General features: G+C 48.3%; 1 non-coding gene across 1 annotated transcript; it reads left to right on the forward strand.

Moving 5' to 3' along the window:
* The first annotated feature begins 3,961 nt into the window (after nucleotides 1–3,961).
* TRNAG-UCC (transfer RNA glycine (anticodon UCC)) lies at nucleotides 3,962–4,032 on the forward strand. Its single transcript has one exon. It is a non-coding gene; the product is annotated as a tRNA-Gly (tRNA).
* Nucleotides 4,033–10,945: the final 6,913 nt, after the last annotated feature.

Genomic DNA, 10,945 nt, shown 5'->3' on the forward strand with positions numbered 1-10,945 from the left:
ATATTTATTTATTTAACATTTCCTTCCAGAAGTGTTCCATAGCCCTTGGCCTTTCAGATCAGTAGCTTGGTGGGAGAGAAGGGCACCATTGCACACCACTATCCCTCCCCAGGGCAGCAAAGTCTCACCTTCTGAGGGAGGGAGAAGAGCCACTTCTCCAAGAACAATTGTTGGCCTCTAGTCAAATCCAGCCTGGTTGTTCTGGTGACTTCAGAAGCAACCTCTACTCTGAGGTAAAGCCCAGGCATCCCCCCAAAAATTCCAGGCAGACTGTAGTTTTTCCCAGAATGGAGGTTTCACCTTGGACATGGTTGTTATGGGTTGAATTGGGTCTCCCCAAAAGATACGTTAAGTCCCTGGTACCTGAGAATGTGACATTGTTTGGAAATAGGGTCTTTGAAGATGTTACCAATTAACATGAAGTCATATTGGAGCAGGGTGGGTCCTAGTCCAGTATAAGAGGTGTCCTTATAAAAGGGAAAAGACACAGACACAAAGGGAAGATGGCCATGTGAACACGGAGGCACAGGTCGGAATGACAAGGACCACCAAGCATTGCCAGCCGTCACTAGAAGCTAGGAGAGAGGCATGGAACAGATTCTCCCTCAGAGCCCTCAGAAGAATCAACAGGGCCGACACGCTGATCTTGGACTCCCAGCCTCCAGAATTGCGAGGCAGTAAATTTCTGTTCTTAGAAGCCACTGAGTTTGTGGTACCTTGGTACAGCAGCCCTCTGAAACCCAGACGGTGGTTCACTTGCCACCAGGAATGGTGGCTGAAGCCACATAATAATGGGGACTTCTTGAATGCTTCAACTCTGCTTTTTCTGATATCTTTCGGTTGCAAGTAACAGACCACAAGACTCAAATAGGCTTAAATCAAGAGAGGATTTTATTGGTATATATAACTGAAAATTCCAGAGGGTAGATACAGATATTCAAGAATGGCAGGATTCTCCGGCAGGACTTAGGTGATGGCAAGAAGGCTGACCTCAGCTCTAGGCCCACATCCAAAACGAAAAAACCAAACCCATTGCTGTCGAATTGATTCCTACTCATACTGACTCTATAGGACAGAGTAGAACTGCCTCATGGGGTTTCCAAGGAAGAGATGGTGGATTCACACTGCCGATCTTTTGGTTAGCAACCGAGCTGTTAACCACTGCACCATCTGGCCAGGTCAAATCCACTGTAACAAAGAGAGAAAATAGTTGTCAACAGGCCCAGAAATCAATCTCTTTGTGTCTCATTGGATCTGACTGGGTCACATGAGCATCCCTGAAACCGTGCCTGGATCCCTGGTGGTGCAATGGTTAAGTGATCAGCTGCTAACTGAAAGGTTGGTGGTTCAAACCTACCAAGCTGCTCCAACGGAGAAAGACCTAGCAATCTGCTCCTGTAAAGATTACAGCCTAGAAAACCCTATGAGACAGCTCTACTCTGTCCCTTGGGGTCATTATGAGTAGGAATCGACTTGACGACACCTAACAACAACAGCCAGGGCAATGATTGGCCAGTCCTGGGTCACATCTCTTTCTCTCTCTCTCTATCACACACACACACATACACCAAGGAGTCAACTTCATCCAAAGCAGAATTCCCCAGGGATCCCAAGAAAGAAATTGGAGTTCTTCTTCCCCCCAAAAGACTGAATGGATGCTGGTTGGTAAAAGCAAAAGACATCCACTACAATCTCTGGGAGAAGAGGCTTGTGGGACAAAAGTATAGCAAGGTGATTAAGTAAGACCTTGAGCTCTGGGGTTCCCACCCTGCCACTTGACAGTCATTTGATCTTCAGTAAGTTACTTAAACTCTCTGAGCTTATTTTCTGTTTACTAACTAGGGTTAAAGGAGCCTCGGGTGTGCAGTAGTTTAAGCACTTGGCTGCTAACCAAAAGGTTGATGGTTCAAACCCACCAGCCACTCCTTGGGAAAAAGATGTGGCAGTGTGCTTCCATAAAGATTTACTGCCTTGGAAGCCCTATGGGGCAGTTCTACTCTGTCCTGTAGGGTCTCTGTGAGTCAAAATCAACTCAACAGCAGTGAGTTTGGTTTTTTTTGGGGGGCGGTTAACTAGGGTTAGTAAAAGCTTCTCATCGCAGACATTAAGTGAGGTGATGTACACAATGCACTTAGCACACAGAGCCGGCACAATACGTGCTGGCTGTAATTTTTAAGATGCTATGAAGATCTGACAGACTCACAGTGTTGGACCTGGAAGCGTGTTCAGTCTAACCACAACATGTTTCAGATAAGAAAACCAAACAAGAAGTTAAGCAACTACTCCAAGTCACAGAAGTGGATTAGAATCTAGGACCCCTAATTCCCAAGGGAGCAGGCTGTACCGTATTTGAGGCAATCTCCTACAACTGTCCAGGACAGTGACCTTGTTCCCAGGACATGGAGTCCACAACCTGAGTCTCTTTGAGCATATGCCTAGGAGGGGGACTGAGTCTTTGCCTTTGCAAAGGCTCTAATATGGTGGAGGGAGAGCTCTGGTGCCTGGGTCCAGAGGCCTGGCCTGCATGTGTGCAGTTGTACTTATGTGTGCTTTGGCCCCATCGCTGGACCCTGGCCTCCCAAGAAAGCAGCTATGATAATGGAGCAGGGGGCAGCAGCCTACCTCACCCTGAACCTGACTCCCCCACACTGTGCCTGAGAGGTATCCTTTTGCCAGAGTCAGCCCTATCCATCCTATGGTCCCCATCCATCCTGTTGTCCCCATCCATCCCGTGGTCCCTATCCCACCTATGGTCCCCATCCACCCCATGGTCCCCATCCATTCCATGGTCCTTATCCACCCCATGGTCCCCATCCATTCCATAGTCCTTATCCGCCCCATGGTCCCCATCCATCCCATGGTCCCCATCCATCCCATGGTCCCCATCCCTCCTATGGTCCCCATCCAGCCCATGGTCCCCATCCATCCCATGGTCCTTATCCACCCCTTGGTCTCCATCCATCCCATGGTCTCCATCCGTCCCATGGTCCCCATCCATCCCATGGTCCTCATCCACCCCATGGTCCTTATCCATCCCATGGTCCCCATCCATCCCATGATCCCCATCCATCCCATGGTCCCAGGTTCCAAAAGGGATGAGCTGAGAACCTTTTAAAGGGTTACCAATCCTGACAAAAGGCCATTCTCCCTTGAGCAAGGCAAGGGCTGAATGGTTCTATGATTCTTGCTCCTCTTGAAAGAGGACATGGGACCTGACTCTGGTTGCTCAGTGGGTAGATGGCAGCCCCCACCCTATAAACCCAGTGCCCACCCTCCTGTAGAGAGTTGGCACCCTGAACCATACTCACTGGATGTCACTGAGGCCACCTGATGTAGCAGAAAGAACACAAGATTTAGAGTGAGCGGATCAGATCTGAGCCCCCCTCTGCCTTGTACTTGCCAGTCATGTGCCCCTGGGCAAGTCCCTTGTCCTTTCTGAACCTGTTTCCTCATCTGTGAAATGGAAGTATACAAGCTGCCTCACAGAGACACTGTAAAGATTAAATGGAGTGATGTATGTGGAAACGACTTTGTAAGCCATAAAGTGGAATATAATATCGCAGTTATTATTAGGTATTAAAACTCAATCCCAGGGAGGTAACTGGACATGCTCCAGGGGGAGACTGTCACCGAACTGCAGCCAGGCTGAGGGTGACAAAGAGACAATGCAGCATGGCAGGGAGACTAGGGTGCCCTGTAGGGATGAGACACAACCTTGTGCCAGCATCCTGCTCCATCCCTTATGGTCAACCCTCCTCCCCCACCACACACAACACACACACACACACATACGCGCACACGTGCACGCGCATGCACACATACACACACTTTTCCTGGAATACCAGTATCAGCTAGACAGCATGGTGGAAAGGATCTAAAGGGCTAATTAAGGTGTTGGAGTATCCCCATTTTAACCACGAGGGGTTTCCCAGAGGAGGAAGTATTAAAGCAGCAGAATGAGGCATTGGTGGTTCAGTGGTAGAATTCTCGCCTTCCATGCAAGAGACCCAGGTTTGATTCCTGGCCAATGCACCTCATGCACAGCCACCATCCACCTGTTAGTGGAGACTTTTGTGTTGGCATGATACTGAACAAGTTTCAGAGGCGCTTCCAGAATAAGAGGGACTAGGAAGAAAGGCCAGGCGATCTACTTCCAAAAATCAGCCAATGAAAACCCTATGGGTCACAATGGTCTGATCCGTAACTGATCATGTGGCTGGCACAGGACCGGGCAGCATTTTGTTCCACGGTGCATGGGGTTCCCGTGAGTCAGGGGCCGACTGGAGGGCAGCTAACAACAACAACAGAGGCAGCAGAGGCAGCAATGAGGTAGTTTTTTGGGAAAGAGGGCTTCCAAATCCACCGGTGCCCAAACCTGCCTGCACGTCACGATCATGTGGGGAGTTTTGGAAAGAAAAAATATAGCTCCATCCAGGCTCTTCTGAATCAAAGTTTCTGGGGGTGGGTTGTGGGAATTTTTAGTTTTATAAAGCTCCTCCAAATGATTCTGACGCACCACCAGGCTTGGGGATCCCTAATGGAGCGGTTGTTGGATGCAGTGAAACCTGTACCGACTCCTAGGGACCCCATGTGACAGAGGAGAACTGCGCTCCACAGGGTTTTCAAGGCTGTGACCTTTCGGAAGCAGATCGCCAGGTCTTTCTCCTGCAGGGCCGCTAGGTGGGTTCGAACTGCCAACATTTTGGTTAGCAACCGAGCGCTTAACCGATAGTAACTCACAAAGCTGCCATCAGGGTAACCCCTTTCTCCTGAGTGTCCCCGCCCTTAGCTAAAAACTATCCCTCCCAGGACCTTGTGTCAATGGCTTCTGAAAACAGAAATGAACCTTCTTCAAAGATTTATGTGGCTTCTGGCAGACGGGGCTGCCAAGTCTCTGGAAAGGCTGGCATGGGTGGTGACAGCCTCCCTACCCTGCCACCCAGCTGTAGTCGGCAGGATTCCTGGAACGGGCATGCCTGCTGAGGCCGGGGCTCCTAGCGGCATATGCCCATGCTTACCCAGGGTGGGCTGGAGGGACCTGGAGGCTGAGCCTGATGCTCAGGAATTTGGACAGCTGTCCCTGGACAGCCACCAAGGCTGTGCCTTGCAGACCGAGATGGAGGGCTGAGCATGTGGCAGCAGTGCAGATGCTACAGGTAAGTAACTTGGTCTTCCTGGTGTTTCCTGCCAAAATGGCATCTGTCACCTTACATTATTGCCATCTTCCATTTAGGTCCCTGCTTTGTGATTCTTTTTTTAAATAAAAAAAAAAGGAGAAACAATCTGTGGCAGGGCTCCAAGCTTCTCTTAACTGCAAATTCCCTTAAGCACCACTTCCCTCGAGCTACAGACCCTGTCTGCTAGTCAGGACTACTTCAGCCTGGCTGATTTTTAATAGGCATGCAGTAATTTTCGGCTTTTTCTAACTTTCCTTTTCATTCATCTGCAAATCCTGGCATGTCCTCATCCTTTGCAGGGATCTCAGATTATTGGAATGAGCCCGCCCCTTTTCTTTCATCTCTATATTAAAAGGAAAGAGAGAAAAGAGGAGGAAAGAGAAAAGGGGACAGAAGAGGAAGGAGGAGGAAGGGGGACAGAGTGATTGAAATTGAATGCTAGAGTATTAGCACTCACAAGAATAGCTGATATTCACCTTGTATGCACCAATAGGATTGTTCAAGTTGATCAAACATTGATCCCCTGAGCCCCTTGAGTGCTCCCCCACTCTCTCTGCCTGTCCTGAGTTCTCCCCTGAGGTCCACCTCGGAAGGGTGCACAACCAAGGGACCCCGCTGGGCCCTCAGGCATTCCTTCAACCTGGTCAGTACCCTTGCCTTTGTTGTTAGCTGCTATTGATTCAGCCCCCCACTCATGGTGACCCCGTGCACAACAGAACAAAACGCTGCTGGCTCCTGCTGCATCTCCATGATCGATTGATCAGACCATTGTGATCCATAGGGTTTTCATTGGCTGATATTCAAAATTAGATGGCCAGGCCTTTCTTCTTAGTCTGTTTTAGTCTGGAAACTCCACTGAAACCTGTTCAGCATCATAGCAACACATAAGCCCCCGCTGACAGACGGATCAAGTACATTGGCTGGGAATCGAACTTGGGTCTCCTGCATGGAAGGTGAGAATTCTACCACTGAACCAGGCTGTTAAGTGTTTTAATTATCACCTTGGGCCAAAGCATGGAGAGAAATGGGGAAGTTTTGCTTTTTCTTTGGGGGGATGGAAAGAACAGTAGGAATGTAATAACTGGGTGTGGAAATCAGTAGACAGCATCCCGACGTGGTAGGTCAAGAAACGTTTTTGCAACTCAGTTTCTGCCTTCGTAAAATGGGCCTGCTAACATCTGCTGTAAAAGTGCTCTGATGCAATGTGAGTGTATCACCAAGGCCCCCGTCAGCCATAAGAACACTGAGGCTTCACCCTCAGAGAGACCATCTCTGAGTGGGTATCGAGCACCAGTGTTCATCTCCTAGGTAGGCAGCGCTGCCCCATGGCGCCGTGCTGCCTGCTGCAGTCAGGAGAGGCCGTGTCACGGCAAAGAGGCGGCCCTGGGAAAGCCCAGGGAGAGTTAACGTCAGAAATTGCTGGACTGATGCAAAATATACTTGCTAAATTGCCCTGGTGCCCAAGGAAAGAGTTGCAAAGTAATATGAAGGGAAGTGAAGGCTAGGAGATGGGAATTGGTCTGGACACTTCATTCCTCCCTGACTCACTAGAACTCTCTGCTGTTATTGCCAGACCGCTGACCTGGCCTATTGGAGCCCTGCAGACCACGAGGGACCAGAGTGCAGGCTCTTGGCTCTCTGGAGGCACCGGGAGGGCTGTCTGCCTGGGGGTGAGGGACAGCTGAGTGCAGTAGATAGAGCAGAGCTGTCTCCAGAGCTGCACCCAGCCCTGCCACTCGCTGCTGGGTAGCCTTGGGCAGGCCCCAAGATGGCACTAAGGTCTGGTTTTCTTGACTTGAAATAGGAATGACACCTCGTTCTGTAAGACTGGAATGAAAAATGAATGGGACAGTGCTTTGGGGAGGGCAAATGCATTTCAGAGAAAAGGAGGTTTTCCTTTCATTACGGAGCATGCTATTATCTATGTGTAGATAATATAGGCTTCTCGAGGGTAGGCACTGTCCTGCTGATCTTCGTATGCCCAAGGCCCAACACAGAACGTGGCACCGAGCAGGAGCTCAATCAATATTTGTTGATCTGAACTAAATTACTCATTAGGATGAGGGTCGCTAGGGGTTGGAATTGACTCCACGGCAACGGGTTTGTTTGGGTTTAAGTATTAATGCCCTAAGGCCCTTCCTGTCAGCCCATCTCAGATTCAGTCTGAACCCCAAAGACAGGAATGCACTTGAAGTTATCACTCCTTACCCCTTGCTCTTGGGCACCCCCTTTCTTATATCCTACATCTGTGGGAAGGGTGGGGCCTTGAGGAAGCTGGGGCTGGGGAATTGGGCTCTGTCTGGGCAGCCATGGCAGTCACTGCAGATTGTGATCTATGTGAATGGCACCCCCTGGAGTTGAGCAGCCAGGATGTCCTGCAGCCTAGTCTCTGGTGGAGTAGAGGAGGCGTGCAGACTACAGTGAGAGAAGCTCTCCCACAAAAACTTCGGGCTTATAGCTCTGCCAACCTAATGTCTGCTCAGCTGGAGGAGTTAGGACCCTGGAGGCTGGACGGGCAGTTGCCATTGAGGAAGAGGATAGAAGAAGCTGATTCCCCACCTTGTCCCCCACATACAAAACCTTTTTTTTTTCCCCAATATATAGAGAGATTTATTTCAAAGGAATGGATCACGCAGTTATGGAGGCAGGCAAGTCCCAACTCCGTGGGTCTGGCATCAGGTTGGAGGCATATGCTGACTCACATGGTTGCAGGGGCTGACGAACCCCAAAACGGCAGGTAAGATGAAAGGCTACCGGTTCTCAGGGTTGGGGAAGCTGGCAAATCCCAAAATCTGCAGGTCAGGAGGCAGGCTGCTGGCACATATCCCAAGAACCAGAGATAAGAGGATGACGAGTTGGATGCAGGATCATGAAAGAGCAAGCTTTTCCAGAATATCCATATGTATTGGATGCAGGCCACACCCCCTAGGGAACTCGCCTTTCAACTGATTGGCTGCTCACATCAGGTCACAGAATGGAGGGTACATAATCTCTGCAAAACCACTGAGAATCAGGGCCTAGACAAGTTGACACATAACATTAACATCACAGTTCCTTTAATTTTAAATTTCATTAAAGTAACGTATGTACTTGTTTCAAAAGCCAGTTATGTATTATCTTCATTTTTGTTTGCTTAGTTTTCTACATAGTTGTTACCAGTCTATTCTAACAAATTTGGCAGAATTCTCCATTAGGTTTGGATATGTTCAAATGAACTATCCAGTTTTTGTTTTTCCTGTAGACGAGGGAAGCATTGTGACTTTTGTGGGTTCTAGGCACTTTTGTCTTTGTTGGCCCCTTATACCATAAAAAATATATATATGAATTATGTTTTACAACTGCATTGGTATAAAGATGAATATAAGCTAGGCAGGATTCATTATTGTCAGTCATTTTATGATATTAATTTCTTCTTTCTGTTTTCAAAAGAAATAAAAATGAAAAATTCTTTTAAGTCCCCAAAAGCATCTTGGTCCCTAGGCACTGGGTCTACTGTGTATAATGGATAAGTTGGTCCTCCTTTCCTCTTGCTTCAGTCTGGACTGCTTATTCTCTAGATCCTAAGATTTCTCTTTACCTTCATCCTAACAATTCCATTTTTTCTCTCATATATTGACTCTCCTAATTTTGGGATACAATGATCTCTTCTTTCTTGTATTATTCCCTCATTTTGATGGAGTGTATCTTTTAGTATGTTTCTTATATAGGCTGTCTAAGAGATCAGTTTGAGGCATTGTGTATCAGATAAATGCTTACTCTATACCCATAATTGATAGTTCAATTGGGTATAGAATTACATATAGGTTGAAAATAATTTACCTCTTGAATTATGAAAGGTTGCCACTAGCCAACAACCTCCAATCAGAGCATAGCTGAAACCTTCCCTTTATTTCAGTATACAGCTTCCCCACTCCTCTGCCTCCCCGTGAGTTTCTGCCAAATGCAAGCGATGGTGGCTGATATTCTTGGCATAGCAAACTTTGGATAAATAGCCTCTGTTTGTAGTCGTTTTGATTATTTTTGTTTATTCCTGCAGATCTATCTCCCTTCCTCCAAAAATACAGAACAAAAGATGGAGAAAGTCAGAGGAGGAGAGAAGCGCCTCAGGAGATCTCATCTTCCAGTCTCTGCAGTTTCCCCCAGGTGGGGGTGGAGTGAGTGTGATTGGCTGGCACCTGAGGCCAGCCCCTCCTCTTGTCTCCCAAGTGGCTCCTGGCAGCCTTTTAAAGTTTAAGTTTCTTGGTAATTTTGGAGGAAATGCTTTTGAAGGCCATGGAGTACTGGATAGTCTCTTCAGTTGAACGCCACTGAGACAACACCAAGGCAGTTTGCACACCTCCGTCCTTCCTGCATGAAGTCCTCTTGGTCTGGCATGCCATGCCTGCACAGCAGCACACATTTTTTGGTCACCTGCAACTTGCAGTTGTTTGCTTCCAGCACCTTGTTGATCTTCTGCATCATCTTATGGGCTCCATGAGCTTGTGATCTTCATACTCCACGTTAAACTTAGTGAGGGCGGCTTGGCCTCTGGAGGTTTGAGAATGTCCACTTAGTCTCTGCTTTCAGATTCACTCAGTTTCCGTCTGGCACAGCTGAAACACAGATTTCTGCATATAAGCTCAAAGATGCTCCCAGTATCCCCCTACCGGCAAATTCTGCTGATTGCACAATAGTTGTTGTGACGAGTGTGGACAGAGTTTCCTTTGGACACACCCTGGGAAAACTGGGTCTATGTTGGGCTCCACCACTGCTGCTGATATTGTGCACAGAGGAGGGAGGCCACAGGGACATGCTGGGGAGCTGTGCTGGGCTGTGGCTTCTTACAGTTAGTCTCTGTGGGACACAGCCCAGAGGACTGGTTGGGCTGTAACCAGCTGCCTTGAGTTCTAGGTACAGGCAGGGTGGACCTAGGGAGATTGAGGCACAAGCAGAAACTGTAAGGCCTCCAGACCCTGGCATGACTGAGTTGTTGTTGCCATTCTGAATGGAGGCTTGGCCAAGTCTGGCCCTCTCCAAAAGTGGGGAATTTCTGCTTTGATTTGTACTGGTGGAGATGCAGCTGTTTCCAGAGAGGACAGGCATGTGGTCTTCCTCTCCAAGCTGGGTAAGGGGTGGCAGACACCTTGCCTGTGCTGCTGACCTTCTGCCCTGAGTCCTGGTCTTCAGGCCCCTTATTTTCCGGGTTGCTACTCTAAGTATTCCTAGTGTAGGAATTAGAGATGGGAATGGCAAGCTCATTGAAACCCCACTGTTTAGGGTGACAGAGACGCTAAGCTCTACTTTGTGGCATGGGGCAGGAGTGCTGCTAGTGGTCAGATCTGCTAAGGCTGGAACTCTGGGGTGATGGTGTAGCCCTCCAGCTCAGATCACTTGTAGCCCAGGAGCAGATAAGTGGTCATCACTTCATACTTCTGATCCATCAGTGAGTTCTGGATCTTTTCCCTTGTGTTCCATGGACATCATCAACCCAGTCTGCAGATATTCTTATAGTTAGCTGTGGCTCCATGTAAGGCTTTATTCACTGTTTTTACGAGAACCATTCATCCAAGAATCTTTCCTGATTTGCTCTAATGTGCCTTTCTTGCTGGGATTGAGCATGAGACATTTCTTGAACAGGTTTTTACACTCCACAAACATGTAAAAGGGAATATGGTATTTTCCGTTTAGTACTTGCTCCCACAAGTCCTTCGAGGTCTGTCCATGAAAAGACGGGGAATTGATTGTACACGTAGGATGATTCTCAGATGGGTTCTCAGTACATCTGGTCA

This window comes from Trichechus manatus, unplaced genomic scaffold (assembly GCF_000243295.1).
Source record: "Trichechus manatus latirostris isolate Lorelei unplaced genomic scaffold, TriManLat1.0 scaffold00143, whole genome shotgun sequence".
NCBI classification, from domain to species: Eukaryota; Metazoa; Chordata; class Mammalia; order Sirenia; family Trichechidae; genus Trichechus; species Trichechus manatus.